Genomic DNA, 23,459 nt, shown 5'->3' with positions numbered 1-23,459 from the left:
CGCAACCTTACACTCGCAAACCACGACCTGCCACGGCAATGACTGTGTCTCCGGCAGCCTCACGTTTGTCCACTTCTCCGTTGATGTCACCAGGAACTGAAGAGTACTTGGAGACGTTGATCACACCAAGAACTTCTCCGTTGATGACCCCCAAAAGAACTTCCCCAGTGGCAGGACCTTCCAATTTAGCGGCAGTGGCTGCTGCTCACAAAGTACCTTCTCCCAAAATCAAAGTCCATGAAAGATCGGGCATGTTACAAAGTTTACTGGATTTGTCCAAGCAAGAACTGGCTCGATTTAGTCCGTTACGTACCCCTGCACGACGTGTCATGCCTGTCCTCAAACTGATACGACGTAAAGACAATCAATGGCGACGCGTTCCAGTATAAAAAAGACCTGTGACCGAGTAGGGTATCAGTGTTTTTTCGGTGCTCCTAAAGACTCAAAGATGTCACCCTCCAGAAAACCCCAAGGAAAGAAAAGGAAAGGACTGCCACCACGTTTAGCCAAACATGGGGACATGTTATCTGTCCTGTCCAAAGCTTCTCCACCCCTACGAAAAAAACTCATTCAAACGGCCTCCAAAGAGGTCATCGATACCGTGTGCGAATGTTGTTTGAACGTTTTGAAAGGCACGATCCCTTTGTCCAAACACCAGAAACAATGCTTAGGCAAACATCGTCACGTTCTTCGGAAAATGGTTCAAAAGAAAATTCCCATTCGTCAAAAAAAGAAGATGTTGGTCCAACGTGGAGGCATTTTACCTCTCTTGTTAGGCCCCATACTGAAAGGAGTCTTGGGAACCATGTTGGGAGGACTGGTGGGAGCAAGATAAAAAGGCCCTCGGAAGTCCCAAGATCTCAGAATTCACCCCTGACAACCCCATGGAAGGACGAAAACTAGCTTTAGTGCCTTACAAACGATGGATGGAATACCATCGGTGGCAAGAACAACGCACCCCGCATTTACCTCCCAATCCCAATTTGAGCGAAATGTCCCAGTTACAACACGAATTGCAATCCTTGATGGATCGCCAAGATTTGTCCGAAACAGAAAAATCGCAAAAGTACGGTCAACTCTTGCAAAGACTGCAACTCTTTCACCAGAAAGCTTTAGACGAAACAGCTTTACCCACTCTGAAAGATTTTAAGACCTTGATGAAAAGTCCAGCACCATCATCATTACCACCACCACCACCACCACCACTACTGTCATCCCCAACCGTCACCAGAGATGCTACCCCACGAAGACCTGAGGAAGAAGAGACGCGCGAAGTGTTTCAAACACCGTAAGCAGTTCCCATTTCGAGTAAGATTGCAGCATCCTTATTGACCCCGTCCCCCACACCCCAACGAGAAGAAATGAAAGCTTGGGTTAAAAAGATGATGTCCACACCTCCTTCGACAGAAGTGAAAAAGAAAGAAGGGAAACCAGAAGCGAAAAAAGAAAAGAAAACCAAAGCCATTCCATTGCCACCTCCACCACCACCACCACCACTACCTTCGACTTCTACTCCCGTAGCCCATCGGACACGTAAATCCGTTTCCAAACCACCCTTTCGACCCACCCATAGTAGCATCACCGAAGAGTGGGTGACTTATTAACACACCAATCAACACAAAAAATGGAAAAAGTCTTAGCCAGCATTTACTACGATCCCTCCCATCCTGCAGGTTACGCAGGAGTTCAAAAATTGTATCGTGCTGCCAAAACGCGACTGAAAAGTCTCCGTTTACCTCAAGTGCAACGATGGTTACAAGAACAAGCTACCTACACTTTGCACAAACCCATTCGACGCAAGTTTGCCAGAAGTCGTACCCGAGTGGAAGGCATCGATCATCAATGGCAAGCCGATTTAGCCGATGTCTCTCATTTGGCCAGCTACAATCGTGGCTACAAATATTTGTTTTGTGTCATCGACGTCTTTTCCAAATTTGCCTGGGTCGTGCCCTTGACTTCCAAATCCAGCAGCGAGTTAGTGCGAGCCCTGCAACGGGTGTTGAAACAAAGCGGTCGTCACCCTCTTCGATGGCAAACGGACAAAGGCACCGAATTTCTGAACCAAGCTTTCCAAAAAGAATTAAAGAAACGTGACATTCATTTTTTTACCACCGAGAATCCCGAAACCAAAGCCAGCATCGTGGAACGTTTTCAACGCACTTTGAAAGAACGCATGTGGAAATATTTTACGCATCACCACACTCTGAAGTACATCGACATCTTACCGCACCTGGTGCAAGCGTACAACCAATCTTACCATCGAAGCATCGGACGTGCCCCGCAAGACGTAACTCCCGACAACGAAGTGTTGGTGTTTGAGCGCCTGTTTGGTACGTCCCCGACGAGGGCTGTCCCCAAGAAAAGTGGAGAGTTGACCGTAGGAGATTGGGTGCGCATTGGCAAAACCAAACGCACTTTCGACAAAGGTTACTTACCTAACTGGACGACCGAACTGTTTCGCGTCACTGGACGAGTGCATGGCCGTCATCCTGCCGTCTATAAATTGGAAGACATGAACGGAGAAGTACTCAAAGGAACGTTTTATTTGCCCGAGTTACAGCGTGTCACCAAAAAAGAAGACGACGTGTACGACATCGAAAGAATTCTCGAACGCAGAACCCGTAAAGTGGGCAAACGACGTGTCAAAGAAGTCAAAGTACGTTGGAAAGGATATCCACCCAGTTTCGATTCTTGGATCGACGCTTCGCAAGTCATCGACTATAAAAAGAAGAAGTGACCATCATGCCCTTTCACACAGCAGACGCAGCTACGTCGACCAGTCCTTCTTCCCCTAGTTCTTCTGTGCAAGATTTACAAAAACAACCCTTGTGGGTGTGGTGTGGAGAACGTGTGCCTAAAACGCAAATCGTCTTTTTCTGCCAAATCTTCGTGGTGTATTGCGTCATCGGGGCAGCCATCGCCAATCTGAGTTTGCAACAAGGAGACAAACAATTGTGGACCATTTTATTGAGCAGTTGCATCGGTTACCTGCTTCCCAATCCCTCCCTGAAATTCTCCTCGAACGGGAACGTTGTGTCCAGTGCCAGTGCCAGTCACCACTTCAACAACAACCACAACCAGAACCCCATTTTGGGCGGAGACACACCTCTGACATCCACTAATATTCCCTCGGACAGCCACAGAACTCTGGAATTATGAGTCACGAAAACCAATTTTACTTAACCTTACCCAGTGACAGTTCCATGGAGGTGTTTCCCCACAACACGCTGTGCTGTTACACGGCCAAATTACCTCAGGCCATCCCCTTAGATCACGAAGCCCATTGGGAAGTGGCTTTAGTGGAAATGATTCACCCTACACAAATCCAAAACATCACCGAAAATCAAAACACTTTTGAGGTCGAAATCCTGAACCAACAATTACAAGAAGCCATGAATGACATCGGGTTTTCAGGGATCACAACAACATCCACCAGCAATCCAGCCTTCAAAATCTACACCGTGAAAATTCCAGCAGGGTTTTATTTTAGTGGCCAACATTTGGTGGACACCGTTGCGGACAGGTTCGAGTTCGCCTTTGGCAAAGCCCTGAACAGAGTCAAAAAAAGTGTCACCCTGGAGTACCATAAAGTGGCTCGTCGCTTACTGATGAAATTTCAGGATACCCAAACGTTGTCCATCAGTTTTAATCGTGACTTGTTTGATATTTTAGGTGGAGACACAAAAATGGCTCCAAATTTTAAACCGAAGATCAACAGCAATACGGAATTTTACAAGTTTTTTCGATCCCCTGTAGAACTGAACCAAGGACTGAATTTGATATTCGTGTACTCCGATGTGGTGGAATACAACGTGGTGGGACACACCTCCGTGCCATTACTGCGTGTCATTCCTTTCAAAGTGGATAGTACCACGACCAGCGACCAGGAAGGTGGAAACACTTACCACGTCCACCGCGAATTTGTCCATCCTCACTATTTGCCTGTCAGCAAGTCGTATTTGGACACAGTCAACATTGCTATAAAAGGAGATTTGGGACAAAATATTCCATTCACCAAAGGAAAAGTCACGGTGAAACTCCATTTTCGAAAACGGTTTTCTCACGACTCGTAAGTAAGTCATGTATCCAGTGTACCGAGGGGTTGCACGACAGCGAGGACACGGCTTAGGAGACATGTTAAAATCGGCCTTTCGTTCGGTGGCCCCGGTGTTGAAACCGATGGTGACACGCGGATTGCACGCCTTGAAAGATGCGGCACTGACGCAAGGCAAAGAATTTCTCCAAAATGTCATCATCGACAAACAAAACCCTAAAGAAGCCTTGATGAGGGCAGGCAAAAATGTCTTGCTGCAAACGGGTAAAGACATTTTAGGCCGACGAGACACACCTATAAATGCCCTGCACGCTACCGAATCAGGCATTCAGCAAGGACAAGGTAGAAAGAGACGACGAAGAAAACACCCTTTCACCAGACTTCAAGCGAGAAAGGCCAAGAAAAGAAGAACCGTTCGAGACTTAGACGTTTTCGATTATTGAGACACAGAACAAAAAAATGATGCACCGAGAGTCTTGCGCTTGTTCCAAGACGGAACTGGATCTGTTTGCCATGCCCCCCACCATGATGACCATGCAAGAATCTCAGTGGGTGGAATTTCACCCCGTCTCCTCACTGACCGATTCCGCTCCCATCGAGTTTGAAATCAAAGGACAGCCCGAAGATTACATCGATCTGAATAGCAGTTACTTGTACCTGAAAGTCAAAATTCTAGATAAGACTGGAGGTCCTATAGACGATGAAGCAGTAGCTCCCGTCAACAATTTCATGCATTCCTTGTTCAGTGGAGTGGACTTGTACTTGAATAACAAACTGGTCAGTAGCAGCATGGATACTTACCCTTATCGGGCCTACCTGGAAAATCTCTTGACGTACGGAATAGACGCCAAGAACACTCATCTCAATGCTTGTGTGGTATGGGAAGCTGACGAAGCAAACCAGTTTGAAACATTCGAAACTGATGTAACCAAAACACCAAACAATGACGGATTTATAGAACGAAGAGACAGAATCAAAGGAGTCAACAAAAGTTTAGAACTGATGGATCTTTTACATTTGGACATGTGGTTGCAAGAGAAATATTTGCTGAACGGAGTGAATGTTCGCCTGAGACTGAATCGGAGCAGTACCGCTTTCCATTTATTGGCTAATGATGACAATTACAAAACCAAAATCCAAGAAGCCAGACTCTACGTGCGACGTGTGGAAGTGCTACCTAAAGTAGGTAACGACATCAGTCAGACGTTGAGCAGAACGACCGCCAAGTATCCCATACGACGTGTAGAAGTGAAAACTTTCACCATTCCTAAGGGACAGCGATCCATGATCGAAGATCATCTGTTCCAAGGACAGCTACCCAGGCGTTTAATCATTGGTATGGTCTCGAATGAAGCCTTCAACGGAGCTATCGCTAAAAATCCTTTCAACTTTCAACACTTTGACGTGTCCAAGATCGAAGTCAGTCGAGATGGCAAGACCTTGTGTACCCGACCTTTCGAACCTAAGTTTAAAGAGAAGAATTACTTGAGGTCGTACTTGTCCCTGTACGAAGCCACCGGACAGTTAGGAACCAACACCAGTCACGGCATTACGTACGAAGATTATGCAGGAGGCTACGCTTTGTGGGCTTTCGATTTCACTCCAGACCAAGGCAGCGACGAGGGACATTTCCACCCTATAAAATCCGGCCAGATTCGTGTGGAAATTCAGTTTGCAATCAAAGAGCACGGTGTTGATGATAATCCAACGTTGAACGTCATCCTGTATGCAGAATTCGATAATACCATAGAAATCAACAGTTTGAGAGAAGTCATTCTAGATTACTAGAAGCCATGGAAGACTGTTATCCCTCTTTACCTAGTGAAGAAACTTTGGACATGGAATGTGAGGAGACCGTGGAAAGAGAAGAATCTCAAGACGAAGAAATTGTCATGATGAAGTCGAGATGGCCAGAACAAGAAGCCCATTTAGTCTCCTGTTTTGCCAAACACTTGGTCGACAAAATGACGGAATTGATCAAGAAAAATTGCTATGGATGTCAAAACGATCATCCCAGTCAAATTCAACACGATAAATGCCTGATGTTGAGTCAAGAAGAAAAATTGGACGAGTATCTGGACGAAGCTTGGAGTCTAATCTCAAACAAAGACGTGTTGCACCAGTGGTATAAAGACTTGCGTGAACATTCTTGTCCACCATTAACCACTCAAGAGATCCATCGTATCGAAGCTCTCCTGAATCAGAGTGAGGAAACAGAACGAATAACCGTTTATTCGTCAGACATTTTCAAGCAAAAAGTCAGGATCGAATTGACGACTTATTATTACCTGTGAAGAAGAAAACAACACAAATGGATACCTGGGAACTTTATTACCTTTTGAACCACAGTTCGTATACGGCTTCTTGGAATCCTGTCGTCTGTGCTAAAGATGAACTCCCTCATCGCAAACCTAAAGACCATCAAGCTTACGTGATCAACACGGACGAAAGTCATCTCCCAGGAACCCACTGGGTAGCCGTCTACTTTCCTCAAGAAGGATGTGTGGAATATTTCGATTCGTACGGATTGCCCCCTTTGGAAGACGATATCATCGACTTTATGAGAAGAAATGCTCAAACCACCCGATTCAATAACGTGAAATTACAAGGCACAGATTCCTTGGTGTGTGGACAGTACTGTGTGTATTTTCTGCATCATCGCAGCCTGGGCTATTCCTTAGAACATTTAGTGACTCATTTCGATCCTCGTTCTTCTGCTAGAAATGATGTGAAAGTAGATCGATGGTTTTGTGACCATTATGCTTATCTTTTGTCTCAAGCTAGGAAACGTAGTGTCCATCAATGGCCTAATGATTTCCAACAGTGGAAATCACAATTTCATTCACAACGTTGTCAGCCCTGTTCAAAGTAGTTAGTAATTGAAGAAAAAAATGTTTGTCATTTGAAAAAAAATTGTTTGATGTTATCATGTTGGATTATTGTTAGAGTTGTTGTTAGTTAGTGTTAAGTGATTTTTGAATAAAAAATGTTGTGTTTTGAAAAAAATGCCTTTGTGGTTTGTTTAGCTATAAGAATGTTGGATTGATGCTCTTTCATTTCTTACTATCCCTCTCATGAACGTTGCGACTCGAAAACCGTGTGGGGATGTTTTCCTTCACGTCCGCGCTTTAACTTTAAGAACCGGGTTGTTCCCAGTCTAGCCATCCATTGTCGACTCATCCTCCTAAGAAGATGTGCTCCAAACTAGCTAAGCTCAACGAAGCCTACGTGAATCTGCATAGGGTCAGACACAGTCTGATACCGAAACCAGAAGAAATAGAGAATGTGAGAATGTTAAAAATCACTGAAGACCTGATAGAAGAGCTCTTCAGAGAAGAAATGAACAGGGAGAAAGAAGAATGGACAGAGAAGTACAGACTTCAGAGACAGCAACAACAGCAGCAACAACAGCAACAGCACCAGCAGCAACCTGAAGCTGACAGAGGCTTTGTCGATTGTCGTATCGACACCAAAGAATTCTTCTTCTCTTTCCGAAGAAGCAGACCTATCGCCAGAAAGTCTATCCTCAGAGGACATCGCATTCTTAGAAACTAAAAATGAATGCCATAGCAAAAAGAAAAAACAACAAAAAAACAGCCCTTTTCAGGGCTACCCAATACTCTAGAAAAGAAATAACGATCCATTTGCCAATGTGTGTAGGTAGAGTAGTGTGAAAATAAACACTAACTCATTTTCAAAAAAATTTGAGGGTATGTGTTTGTGTATAGGATTGTGTGTTTGTGTGTGTTTGTAAGTGATAAAGTAGGATGGTGTGGATAGTAGATTAAAATTATGTCTTTTTTTGGTGTTTGAGGTGTATATTTGGGGTTAGATTGGATTGCTTTGCTTATGTGGATAGTCTATTGAAGTGATTTATAAAAAAAAATTAAAATAGTGATGGGTAGCATAAAAAGTGAGTGAGTGTTTCTTTTAGGTCGGCGCGTTGTTGTTTTTTTTGGTCATGATCTAGGTAAGATGAATTTTATGTTTTAGGGGGATGTTTTCCTTCACGTCCGCGCTTTCAGTATAAATTGAAACTCGCTGGGCAGTCCAGCTACCCTTGTTGATTGATCAACACCAAAAAATGAACACGAGACTTGAGAAACTGTTGGAGCTTCATGTGCATCTGGAATATGCCAGGCGCATATTAAATGAACTGGCCGCGGAAGCCATTGTCGAGGAGGGAAGGATAAGAGAGGAGGAAAGAAGAAACAAAGAAGAGGAGGAGAGAAGATATAAAGAAGAAGAAGAGGAAAGAAGATATAAAGAGGAGGAGAGAAGATACAAAGAAGAGGAGGAGGAGGAAAAGGAGAGAAGAAAAAATTTCAGAATCCCAGAGAGCGAAAATTGGGATTCTGAAGCGACATATCCTGCCTCTGCTCTCTCCCCCCAAAAGGTAAAAAGTAACTGGGGGATAAGATGCGTATGTGGCGCCAGGCCTGGAAGGTGCCACCATTAACCAGGTGCCCATGAAGTTCCAAACAAAACAGCCCTTTTCAGGGCTACCCAATAGTCTAGAAAAGAAATAACGATCAATTTGCCAATGTGTGTAGGTAGAGTAGTGTGTATATAAACACTAACTCTTTTTTAAAAAAATGTGAGGGTATGTGTTTGTGTTTGTAAGAGCTCAGGTATGTTTGTGTGAATAGTAGATTATAGGTTTTTTAGCGTATGTGGAGAGTATAGTTTGGGTTATATTATATGAAATGAAAAAGTAGGGGGATGTTTTCCTTCACGTACGCGCGATGTTCGGTCATCATCTAGGTAAGATCCATTTTATGTTTTAGGGGGATGTTTTCCTTCACGTACGCGCTTTAAGTATAAGAACCCACAGTATTCGTCGTTCAAACCATTCTGCAAAGAAGATGGCTTCAAACCACCTGGACAAATTACAAACCTTGCAAGACGTTTTAGACAACTTAGGAATAATGGAACAGATGCTAATAAGACTCGTTGAAGACCATTATTCCTATAGTCCCCATCGTGTAAAGATGGAAATTAACAATTTAAGGAAAGCAAAGGACAAGATTAGTGGTGTAATGAAAGAGATCAAGGAGGAGAAGGAGGATGAAGAGGAAAAGATAAGAATAAGAACATGGAACGAAAAAATTGAAAAAGAAGAGGAAAATGAGAAGGGGAAGAAAGAAGAAGAGGAGGAAGAGAAGGAGAAAAAAAAGAAGAGAAAGGGTGTTGGAGATAAAATAAGAAGTTGGTGGAGGAAAAGAAGAAATTAGAAGAAGAAGAAAAGCCAAAGGCCCTTTTCAGGGCCAGCCATATTTCTCGAAAAGAGATAGCCTTTGAATTGCCTACCCCTTTTTTAAAAAAATTTAAAGAAAAAAATCCCATGTTAAATTCCCCTTGTCCGTAGAGTGACCCACGATTTATTGCCATGTTAAATTCCCCTTGTCCGTAGAGTGACCCACGATTTATTCCCATGTTAAATTCCCCTTGTCCGTAAAGTGACCCACGATTTTTCGCCATGTTAAATTTCCATTGTCCGTAAAGTGACCCAGGGGTGTTTTTAATGCTAATTCCCATTGTCCGTAAAGTGACCCCATTCACTACTGACGTCTCTTGGGTATGAATAAGCCTGAAAAATGGTTTGAAAATTATAACTTATTTCAAAGAATTCAACAGGCAGTTTTCGACCTTATCAACGTCTCATTGTGAAAGATCTTTTCATCATTCTATTTAGCAGTAAGCGGCAATTCAGCTTTAAAGTTATTGATTTCATTGAGTTTCTCTGGTTTATGTACTGCTCCCATCATGCTCTTATTATGTATTTCCTTTTAACCTTTAACCTTTTCTTTTATTACCATCATTTCCTTATATCTTAATTAATAAATACCACTTTTTATCCATGACTTTAAGAATAAAACCAATATTTTTTATCATTTTTCAGGTAGGTAGATATATGTTTCAAAATATATATTATATGCATATGTCTTGTCGGCTGTTACTTTTGGCGTTGTATTTGTTCGATGTATTTTCATTCCTTGTAAATGTATATTACATGTATATCTATCTGTTAAAAATAAGTTTTAAAATTTGGATCTTGGCCCGCCAGCGAAAAGTTAACAACATATTGTACATTCTAGTGTATTTATTGAAGCCTAAGGAAAGAAACGTAGAGCACACTGAGTTTATGTTTCCTGTAGTTATAGCATTTCATCAGTATGAATTTGACAATCAAATGAACTATCGAACATTCACTGCATTTAAGTATTGTTTCACTGAACCCGAAAAGATGTAGAGATTTAACTAATCATATGAGCATGTAAATGCGATAATTTCTAAATTATGACTTTGTCTTGTAAGTTACAACTGTTGTGTATATCTAAATGTTCAGTAACTTCTGGTATCTGGTTTAATTTTCGTACTTATTATTCAAGGTCGTAAACTGTACAGAATAATTTTTCTTATAAAGTGTATGCGTACTGTGGCCCTGTTAAAAACTCAAATATAAATAGTAGCAACAGAGGGGGCGAACAGACCGACTTGGGAAGCGTCCAAAAACCGAAGTAATCCTTCCTAAAAAAAGGATTAATAACCTTAAAAATCAAAATAACTAACTATAGAGACTGCTGCTCTCAAAGAGTCCCTGTCCCTAGGTTTTGCGATGGCGTGTATATTACAAAAAACGAACCAACTTGAGGTCATGTCCCCTCTGCTGCTATTAATTTATCCAAATATTTTATCAAGTCCAATACGATATCTTGTTCTATATCACCGCTGCACCAGGTCTGATGAATATTTCTCATCGTGTATGTATCAACGCCATTAAACACAACTAAAATATTACAGTTATCTCTGATCACTTTTGGTATTTGTGTGTATCGTTGAATAACATAAATAACACCTGTGTTTTTATGTCTACCTCGAGAAAAAATCCTAGCTGGATTTGATTGTTTGTCCAGCATCACATCGTCGTATACAGCTAAATTATTAACAAATCCGTCTATAGAATCAACTTATGATGCTTCATCAATATCGGTTATAAACTCGATATCATTGTTATCTTTTTCTATTCGCGCGTTTTCATTAAAATCCTTAAGTACATTATAACATCGTTGATCATCAACTGACGGGGCTACCAAATACAATTTATCCCACTTTAACCATCTCATTATAAGACTGAGTAACAACTGTGTCTTTCCACTTCCAGATGGTCCTATTATTATCATTCTGATGGAATTCGGTAACGCAGGATGGTGCCTGACAGGTTCTCGTTTTCTTGTCGCTGAGAAATCAATTATATCCATGCTGTATAAAATATCCATGGATTTATATTGTGTGAAGTGCATGACGCGTACCCCGACGGATACAAAACAACTATTACCACAAAAAATAACAGATCAGCGGTTACGGGTAAGTGTACGCGGTGTGGTACAAAGAAATTTAAATTTATTCCTGGTGATAATTCAGGGACAAAGTCAGCGTTAAAAAAAAGCAACGAGTAGGTGATATTGCAGCAAAATTAACAAAATTAAATACCCAGGAGAAAAACATCTACGAGGATATAATTATTGCGGTCCTGGTACTCGACTCGATATCAGGCTTGATAATCAAGATGAACCAAAACCAGGCGAGGAACCAATAAACGCTATTGATAAAGCATGCCATGCTTATGATGTTGCGTACAAAAGCAATGATCTACAACATATGCATATTGCAGATGTGAAATTAATTCATGAGCTAGATTCTATAAAAAATAAAAATATCATATTCCATATTCGACACAACTGGATACTATGTCACTGAGAAAATCAAACCGAGTTGGTTTCCACGAATTTTTCTTTCTAGCAAAATGAGCCGCAACTGACGGAACAGTAAAACAGTTGCTCAATAGTTCGTCAGTATCATCACTATATTGCAGTGCAAGATTTTTCATTTCCTCGTGAAGAAGATCTGTTCGATAAATAACGCCATTTGGTCTCACAAACTGATCAAATTTATATTTTTCTTCCACTCAAGAGTAAAATAACCATACTGACACTGGATCGTTTTTACTTATTTCGTTAATAAAATCAAACATACCTCCATCAGAATTATGTATGGGATAACATTTAACAGTTCGATTTCGTGGAAATATTGTTACTGCGTTAGTCCACGCGTGTGCGTTATGATCAATAATTTCAATCGAATCTCCTTTTGATTTATATTTTGATTCATACAAAATCTCTCCCGTTACCGTCGCTACGGTTAATGGAAATTTGAATTTTTTTCCTAACTCAGCGAGATCTTTGATAGACGCACCGGTATCTTAAACCATTTCTCCCCACGTGTTTATTATTTTACGTCTTTTATCCGTTAGACCCTTTCCACGAGTCGAAACGGTAAAATGTTCTGTTACTCGTTCAGCCACACAATTTATTTTTGAAAATTTCATCGGCGCCAGTTTATCGACGCTAGATTTTTCATTTATCACATAGGTTCCATAAATAACCGCGGTCACAGGATATGCTCGTTCATAATACGGTTTGTCAATACCTGTCAATTGACCTGGTTTGGAATCTTTACATAGTACGACAGTTTTTTTATTACCGTTGAGAGGATCATATTTGTCACGGATAATCCATTCATCTGTTTCTGTCAACACGACAAATTTTATTCTGAAAATATACTTTCGATTATCAAGGTATTTAATGATAATTGTCGCTTGTTTGTCATTCATCGTAGCGTCGATGATATCTTTGTTGCGTATAATCTTGATTGTTGAACAGACATGAGATGCACCATCTGTTTGAAATTCTTTCTTGGCGTCGTGAATTTTATTAATCAAACCTTTATTTTTCGGACCAACCAGATCTTGCATCGGTAGGTTAGGAGATATTCTGTCGAGGTTGAATTTATCTGCGCTGCAGGGCTTTATTCGGGATAATCTATCGAATTCGTTCATATTATATTTCAAACAAGCATTTAAATTAAAATATTATGTATACAATGTCTCAATGCAAATGGCTCATGGTGGGTTCATTGATTCGTTGTAACAAATCCTGTAAAAAGGAATTCTGCGGACAACACATGCAAAACGTTCACCGTGGAAGCTTAGGACTAATACCATGTCTGCGATGTGGTGCTGGAGTACGAGGGAAACACAGTTGTGTGCGTGTCGTGGTGATAAACGATACAGAGAGCATAAAAGATATTATGACCAAAAAATGATGTCAGTGACGGAGCTATAAAATCCGTGGAGGATTATCTAACTAAGTTTTCAGACAAATTATGATTTAAACAAATAATATTATTGTATAATGGAGCAAAATAAATTTATTCCACATCCTATAATAACAAACTAAGAATCAAATATTGATGGTATGATCAGAAATTGCAGGTTGAAAAAACCAGTTGGTAACCTTACTAATACTGGCTGTCTGATGTTTACTGCTGGGAAGAAGAATTATCTCTGTGATCGATTTGCGTATGAATGTCACAATGGGATGATCAAAGACGGTCTTGTGATCGATCATACTGACGGAAATCCTCAAAATAATAATTTATCCAGCCTTCAAGCTGTTACATGGAGCGAGAATAATACACGTGGTAATACTGGGAGATGTAAAACAATTGTAAGGAGGGCGGTAAAGTCTACAAACATAGAAACCGGTGAAGAAATTATATTTCAATCAATGAACGCGGCTACGAAATACTTTGATATTAACCGACGTGTGGTAAAATACGTCGCAGAAAATATAACCAAAACTACCTTTTCCAAGAAATATAAACAGAAAATCACCTTCCAGTATTAATAACGAGATAAACTATGATTATTATCAAGTAATTACCTTAAATTATATTTATGAACCATTTATTATTTTGGGTCGTAGCATTTTCTCCAAATACTACTGATTTTTCGATTATGCGAAAGGGAGATTACTTCTGTAATATATAGTTTTCTTCGTAAATTTCCGATTTTTTATGGTCGTAGCTGGTTAATTAATCATTTACGTCGTAATTAATATCAATAATTATACCAAAGATAGATATTTATGGTTTCTAACTTAGAAAATAGAAAAATAAACGTATTTCACATCTTACAATATAGCGAGTTATTTTTAGATCTGTTATGAGAAAACGAGGCAAAACACGCTGTTTTTAATGCAGATATGTACAATCTGTTCAAAAATGCACAAGTATTTAAACCGATCTGTAGGTGGTAAAACGTTTGATGGTGCAGTGGTAGTATGTAAATAGACAGAACACGCTGTTAGTGCAAGATATTTACAATCTGCTACGAGAAATCTTGGCAGAACACGCTGTTTTAATACACAAAGTATTTACAATCTATTCAGAAACCGCTGTTTTAATACAGAAATATTTACAATCTATTCAGAAACCGCTGTTTTAATGCAGAAATATTTAAACCGATCTGTAGCTATATATTAACTTCTAAAACATGTAGTGTTAGATGAATTTAATAGCTCAATTGATAACGTATCTGACTGTGATACTCACGGCCGCAGGATCGAATCCCATGACTGACAACTGGTAGATGGTTACGCATATTAGCGATTTTTATATTTGATTGGGGCACCGCCAGCCCCACTCCGCTCAACAGAACCCCTCCAACCACACGTCATATTATTGTTAATACATGTTTTGTATCACCCACGGGCTGATTATTGGGGGTGTTCTGTTGAGCGTAGAAAATGGCCTCATATATATTTCATTTCATTCATTCATTTCATTTCATTTCATTTCATTCATTTATTCATTTCATTTCATTCATTTCATATATTCAATTTCATACTTAATGAACTTGCTAAAACGCTCGAATAGAGAGGTTCATTTCCTTTATATATGTTTGTGCCGTCCTTAATTAAGATTGTCATTCATTCATTGCATACTTACTGAACCTGCTAAAACACTTGAATAGAGCTTCATTCATGTCATTTATATATGTTTGTGCTGTCCTCCCTCTTGGGCCTCTAGACCGTTGTTTGACGGGTTAGGGGCTCTCATAGAGTGTAGTGTTTCGTGTGCCCGTTGAACTTAGCAGAATGCGGTGGCAAGCTACGAGTTCTAGGTAGTGCCGTCCTTAATTCATTCATGGCATACTTACTGAACTGGCTAAAAGACTCGAACAGAGGTTCAATCATTCATTGTATATGTTGTGCTGTGCCCCTTCTTGAACTTGCTAAAAGACTCGAATACATGTTCATAGGGGAAATATTTTTTTAATTTTAAATATATATATACTAAATAATGAACTACCAAAATGTTAATGATGTAATTGTTGCTATTAAAAAATTGGAAAAAGATGGAATTAATATATCCGGTGAACTAAATCCTGAAAAAATAATTTCTGATTTTGAAATTTTACAAGGACGTAAAAACCAAGGAATACACACACTATTATCTGAATAAAAATTCATGAAACGGATTCAGGCGGCGATGTTCCGGTCACTAGCTACTGTAGAAGATGATCAAGTGAAGGAATTCGTTCCTCTCTCTGCCGCAGTAGAAAAAATTAGATCGCTGTTATCCCACGAGTTAGAGGCAAAGAAAACGATTAGTACTCGTATAAGACGAGCTAGTTGGTACTCAGAATCATGCAAACCAATCAATTTCGTAATTTTGATGGGCTAGTTGGTACTCAGAACTATGTAAAATTATCAAATTTTCAGAAAAAATAAAATATTTCAACATTTTTAGTCAAATTTGTTATTTTTAGTCGATTTGTCAAGGAAAATTGACAAATTTCCTAATATCATTCGGGTCAAGCCTCAAGCGGTTCTCTAATTGATTTATCGATAAATCATTAAAAATCAATAAAATTAGCTCAAACAATGAGATTTTTCATGCGATTTTTGTTAATTTTTCTGGTAATTTTCGAAAAAACGAGGATTTTTAACGATTTATCGATAAATCAATTAAGAGAACCGCTTGAGGTTTGACCTGACGAAAAACTGAAATTGACAAACCGACTAAAAATAACAAATTTGACTAAAAACGTTGGAATATTAAGATCAAAGATCTATGTTAAATAAAATAAAAATATTTCAGAAAAAATAAAATAAAATATTTCTGATCAAAGATCTATGATCAAAAATCATTACGATAAAAGTCTTTAAGACTTTACATGTAGATTGACAATCAATTTCTCCCCACGCAGGTCAATTAATCGTCCTATGTGGTCTGTTAGTTTAAAAGTTATTCGTGATAACATAGTATTATGACACCGCAGATAAAGTGGATTAGTTGGTACTTGCACGATCAAATCCCCAGGGGGAACTTGTGGTGTAAACGTGTATAAAATGTATCCTTGTTGAGCCTGATTTGATTTTCCAAGATCTACTTGATAGCTGCCATGGGTTACGTCACAAACTAGATTAACCGCGATTGTCGATGTTATATTAACGATTCCCGGAGATACGTGTCTGCCGCTGCCGTGTGGATCATTATTATATCTAAGAACAGTTGCTGGTGGTGCTATTTTTCTCCACGCATCGAGTATTTCAGGAAAGTTCTCATCAATGACATCACTGAGGGATTTTCTTAATTTATCTGGATTGTAATCAGGGAACTTAAACGTTGCAATATCAGCTTCGGATATTTTGTATTTGGTTGCGAAGGATTTTTTGTAATCGTTTGATGACTTAAGAACTATATCTCTAATTCTATTATAAATAACTTCAGAAGAATTAACTACATAATTTAAAACTTCTGTGTACCTAATAATATTATCGCGCGCAGATGTCAAATCAAATAAATGCTTTTGAAAACTATCACGTAAACTATTTAACTGTATTTTATGGTCTGAGTTTATTGAAGAAAATATAGAATCAATATTCAAAGCAATAACACGTTTATTAGGATTATAAAAAGGAGCTTTAGGATCATATATAGGAGGATATCCCCCTTCTGGTTTTACTTCTATGTAATCTAACCAATCTGAATTCATTTTAATATCATAACAAAAACTATTCTTCGACGTAAAATCACCACTCGTTGGTTCTGTTGGTCCTTCATGCACTGGCGCAATCTCAGGCCAACCTAGTACGGATCTTATCGTGGACTGATAAAGATCAACGACGTAATCAGGAGAATGTATCTCAACCGCAGAAGATAGCGTCGGCTCATGAACATTAATTGATATTTTTGCTTCTTTTCCGGTTATTGATTTTATTCTACGAGCAAATTCATCATTGATTTGTTCGATCTCATAACTACCAGTTGGTATTCCAACAACAACCCAGTCAGATGTTCCATCGGGTTTAATCTTATTAGCAAATACAAGCGAATTATTTGCTGGTGTACCATTAAATGATCTCGATTTGATATTTGGCCAACTATGGTATACTCGTAATTGCGCTAGTGCAATTTCATTAGCGCGAATTACAGTTGGAAAATTGATGTTAAATTCAGGATTAATCGAGCTTACCGAGATCATCGTGGTCTTGTGCGGGATTGTGTTTTCGTCACGATCTGCTGCAAGTATTCCGTCATTATTAATACTCGTACCTTTAATACCAGCGCAGTTGTATATTTTAATCATCTCTGAAAACTGCATCACTGAGACTCGCTGATAACAACGGGGATAACTTCGAGTATGTGACAGTTGCTATGTGTAATTTTATCATGTAATCGGATAATTATTCATTCGTGCAAGTACATATTTTTTTTGCAATGATATTGAGCACACCTGCAATCGTTGTTGCTGCTGAAATACAAATAGTCACAGCTACTGGTGCCAATATTGTTACCGCGGATAATATTATTCCAGCTCCAGCAACAACAGCGGATACTGAATAAACAACAACGTCAATGATAACTAATCGTTGTTGATACTTTTTTATTTTTACTGTATATTGTTCGACTCGATCTTTTAAGTTCGTTTGCTATTCACGCGCTTGATTGTACCTAAATTTTTGAACGTCGATTGAGGTACTCATTATATTTTATGCAGTAAATAATTGAGGTGTTTCAGCTACAAATTCCAAACACCACCAGAAAGATGTTGCGGTTAATTTCTTATTAGCTGCTTCCAGAATAAATATTTCTTCGTTTCCGCTATTTAATACAACAAATACAACCTCGGAAAACTTATCAGTTGAATGACGCCACGGATACGTTGTAAATATTTCAAATTTTGCAGCACTGAACACAGACAGCCTGTACACGCCAGTGACTGTTGCTGTATATTTGATAGTTTTATTTTGCTGCGACCATGTTGCGAATACCGATTATACTGTGTATACGATATTGGTAATATGCCCGGGAGTAACCCCGCCGGGAATTTTAATCAAAATGGTTTTATTAACGATTTCAGGAATCCCCGCTACGACATCTTCAAATGTTTTTTACTTGTGTCTAGGTTAGTTTTGATATCAACGAGTTTTATGTCAATGGTGTGCGGAGTGCCGAAGAATTTATCTATGGATTCATCGGTTTTTTGAAAATTTCCTCGAAATCTTCCAAAAGCGCCTACGTGCACATCATACTCGGCCCGCAACGTGGATAATTTACCGTCAACGGTGCCATAGTTGACGCCAACGTATTTTTTGTTGCTGCGTCTTCGTCGGATGTTGGATCTCTCAAAACTGCTATCTTATTTCCGTTCATGCTGAGTTCTCCCGTCATTGTGTCACCGGTATTTTTCACGCGATTAGCAACACTTGCTGTAATTTGATCTCTGATATACTTGATAAATTCAATGGGTGGAGCTAACCCATATGAATCAAAATAAACGATTCCACGTGGATCAACCACGTATGATACCCAATGAGTACCAGATCCTGAATTCGAGTCAAGATTAATAATACCTGTTTTGAGTTTGTTCTTTTGTTTTGGTAATTGATCTCGCATAAAAACACCTCTGAAGTTTTTCATTTTTAATCGTTTAGCAGCATCAAGTAAATCAAAATGTGATGCTGGAGCGTCTAACGAAGTGATCCTGGAAGCCTTAGACCTCTTCCCCAACGAGATCCTGGCAATCTTAAGCCGCGTCCCTTTTTTATGTCCATTTCCTGTTGCTTTCTTTAAAGCCATTCCAGCAGCTGTTACAACAGCACCTAACGCGACTGCTTTTGCTACGGCTGGAGCGGCAGCAGCTATTAACGCTGAAATAGCCGCGAGAAGTGGAAAAATATAACCGGTTTTAGCTGAGTCCTTAATCGCACCCGCAGAGAGATTAAGTTTGACGCCTGTTTTTGACTGTTCTGCGCCGTTTAAATGTTTAAGCTGGCGTTCTGATAATGATAGTTTATTTTTACCACCCGTGATCTGATCTCGCTTTAGTGATATTTTCATTCCGCAGTTTTTTGCTGAATTTGATTGAAGGTTTTTAATCTGACCAGGAGTCAGACTGACACTAACGTGATGATATGGCATTTTATGATAAATACTTGCCACGCTCCAAATAATAATTAAAGATTTTCCACTGGTGCATCAACGACTCTCATTCGACCACTACCACCTTCAAGTAACATGGCTTTATTGCTGAGTACAACCGCGATTGCTCTATAATTAACATTACCTGTATCTAATGTTGCTTTAAGATGTATATCAACGACAGATTGTTTTGATAGATCAAGATGCTCCAGTGAAAAATAATAAATCGGATACAAAGTTCTGAAATCATGTTGTGATATTTGCAACCCAGTATCTACATTTTGATCATGTCCCATGAATGACATCAAACGATAGTATGCACGTCCTATATGATTTTGTTCATAATTTAGTTGAATATTCTCTGTTGTTTCTTGTTGTACGTTTATCCGTAAGGAAATATTTGTGATACCTAGTTTATCAAATATCATATGAGTACGTTCTTGACTACCTAAACGATTATATTCCTGAAATGCAATAAAAATATGCCGTGGTGCAGAAACACCTTGTTGTGATGCTATATGCCATGTAAACTGACCGTTAACGTTAGTTTGCATACTATCTGTGCTTGTTGTTAACCATGACAACAAGGATTTACCACCTGTGTCCATGAAAGAAATCAATTTTTGTTCTTCTGCGATCGTTGGAGTTATTACCGGCATCCACAGTGAAAGTTTCGATAATACTACTTTACCAGCATCACCAGCGGGTCTCCACAGAGCATCGTTATCATCACCCTTTCTTACAAGAACAACTGTGTGTCTAGTTCCAAAAAAAACCTTTTTAATATTTCTGCAAAATCCAAAAATATGCGATAGTGGAATTGTACATGAAAAACTTCTATTGGCTCCTAGCAACATATTTTTACGAGCTGCAAATCCCAAGTTGAAATTTGGGTTAGCGGTATGAACAACCGGCCACACATCAGCGTCAGCGTTATTGGCATTGTTTCTTGGTCGTCTTATATTATACGGATCGCTTTCAGGGTGACCAGATTTATCTTTCTCAAACATCATTGTGGGACCTGCTGATCTTGTATAATCATCAGAATATCTTGCCAATCCTATTATTGTTGTAGCAAGGTCGACATCTTTCTGAATTGATTCAATAATTTTTCCATCAATCATATATGTGGCGCTATCAAATAATGCCATAATACCATTGTTGACAAAACCAACTTGGACTGCATCTGCGTAATTAACATCGTTTGTTCTTACAATTGTAACTTCTACCTCAATAAAAGCCTCAGCGGGTAAAAAATATATACTTGTGTCATGAACTTGTAGTTCAATTCTTCCACGTTTATCTGGTGTTCGTGCGTCATAAGAATGAAACTGATAATCACGTACCGATTCATCTTTAAGAACAGATGCTTCCATGTCAAATGCTGTGTCGGACATGCGCTTGAACATTTTATTGTAATTATTTTCGTCTAACACGTTGATTACCGCGTTCGTGAAGTTCCACTTCGAGAAGTTCCACTGCCTGATATTAAACTTGAAATATTTTTTCCCGATTCACCGAGTCCCCGATCTACTAACGCTGCTAGTTTTCGATTTGCAGTTTGATTTATTATTTTGCTGACATGTGTGGGCATAATATCAGTACTTGGTAATTTTACTGGTTGTTGTTTTCGTCTTATTAATCGTGCTAGTCTATCTTTGATCGCCGAAAACGCTTTACCAGCAACATTGACAATAGCACCAGGAGCTTTTTCACGAACAACATCGATAGCTTTCATCGATAATTGTTTTGCAACATGTGCTACTTTTGGGACTATCCTTGTAAATAATCCCTTAATAACATCACCAAGTCCATCTCCGTAAATTGCTCTATAGATTGGGAATCGTGAGTTTACCGCTCTGACCTGTACGGATTTACGATGATTATTGTGTACGATCATCTTATTTTATTTACCATTTATCTAATCGCGGTGACTATTCATCAACGAGCTCATCAATAAGTTCCCGGTAAACGCCAATATCCATGATACCACCTTGAAATAATCGCCGACAAATATCAGCTGCTTCATTGGTTATTTCTGGTGAGTTATTTCCGGCATGTTTTCCCCCATGAGAACTTCTAACCGTGATACGTCATTGAGGATATTATTGGGACAAACAAAATTATTTTCTCCTGATGTAGTCAGAAAACCACTTCCTACAGTGCTCGGAGGATCACCATCATCCTTTCCTGCCAACATCTGTTCTCTTTCTTCTTCTTTTGTTTTCTTAAATAGTCTTAAGGGCGATTTTTCTCCGTTTGCTTTTTTAAGTAGCTCCTCAGACCTCTCAAGTTCCGACATCAACCTTTGCTGCGGTGAAAAAGACTGTTGTTGTTCTATTTGTTGCAAAGATGAAGGAAGTTGATATGAAAGTTCCTGCTGGGAGAGTTGTTCTTGTTCTAGTTGTTTTATTTTCTCTCTATAAAGTCTATTTACTTCTTTATCAAGATTTTTGTATTCTAAATCACTATCTCTGGCTTGTTTTTTTTTTGTTTTTATATACACGATATATCCATTTAACAAGATTATCAACACTTACTTTTTCATGACGGGTTTTAAAATATTAGATTTATTAAATATATAAAATAATATTTTTTCGGGTAATTTTTCTCTTTTAGTATTTCTAATATTTTCGACAAACCCTTTCTTAAATCTTGCAATCAATTCTACGTTTTCTTCTACTGGTTTGGGTTCAGGTGCAAGTTCTTTTCTCACGTCGGCGACTTCAGTACGAAGTTTTCCAATATCTTCAAGTATTTCTTCACCGACAGGTGGAGGCTGAGCCGCAGCTATATCAGTTGGAAGATCTCGTAAAATCTTTTTTGTTTGTTTGGTTCTTTTTGCTATTTTTTCAGTCTGCGCTGCAGTCTGTTCTAATACTGGAAAAATACCCTCTTTCCTCTTTTTATCCTCCTCCTTAATATCTCCCCATATAGTTTTTTCAACAGACGCTGTAGCTTTCTCAGTAGCTGTAGTGACGGGCTTAAATAGTTTTTTAGTGTCTTCTTCGTACTCAACTTGTGCTTCCTGCTGCGCTTGTAGTTTTTTTTTTCTGAATGAATCTGTAACAGGAAGAAATTTTTTGATTGCTTCTAATCGTTCTCGAGCTATCCTTGCAGTATGAGATTCCGGATGTACCATTTTATTATAACATAATGATTTAATTAATATAGCAGCAGAGGGAGCATGACCTCAAGTTGGTTCGTTTTTTCTAATATACACACCATCGCAAAACCAAGGGACAGGGACTCTTTGAGAGCAGCAGTCTCTGTAGTTAGTTATTTTGATTTTTAAGGTTATTAATCCTTTTTTTCTTAGGAAGGATTATTTCGGTTTTTGGACGCTTCCCAAGTCGGTCTGTTCGCCCCCTCTGCTGCTATAGTTGTTTACGAACGAGTTTATAATTAGTTGTTGTTGTTGTAGGGTTTTACGCCATTTTTCAGTACAAGATAGGCTATACATGGCGGCCAGTATAACTGGTGGAGGAAGAACCCTTGAAAACCCAGGAAAGAACCACCGAACCATGAGAAGCTACTGGCAGGCTTTCCTACGTACCGACGCTAGCCCAGCCTTAGACTCGAACCCACGCAGACAGAGGTGAGATGGCAGTGAACCGTAACGGCGAGCGCTTTAGACCACTCGGCCACTCGGGGCCCCCGTTTATAATTAGTAACAATAATCTTAATAATAAGCCTTAAAATCAAACTTATGGTTTCTTAGTGACTGGTGGGATATGCAAGTTTCAAGAAGAATTATGTGGATTCCGATTGCTTGCGCGAGGTCATGTATATATACGTAGTTCGTCCTAAATAATAAGCAATTGCTGTGACATTAGGTATATTGCGAACTCCATTCGTAATATACGGTGCATATAAAGAGAAAATTACGCATTTAATAATTATAATAATAATGAGGACTTTGTATAGCGCCTAATCTTTATAAGCTTTAAGCGCTTTACAACATAAAGCAACACCTATAAGATAAAAAACATGTAATGATATGATTACAAAAAAAAAACACCATGAAATTATAAAACATTAAAAAAAACATGCTGAGAATATGTAAGGTAGG

This window comes from Sinohyriopsis cumingii, chromosome 16 (genome assembly GCF_028554795.1).
Source record: "Sinohyriopsis cumingii isolate HCF-2022 chromosome 16, ASM2855479v2, whole genome shotgun sequence".
Lineage (NCBI taxonomy): Eukaryota > Metazoa > Mollusca > Bivalvia > Unionida > Unionidae > Sinohyriopsis > Sinohyriopsis cumingii.
This window is presented reverse-complemented; position numbering follows the sequence as displayed.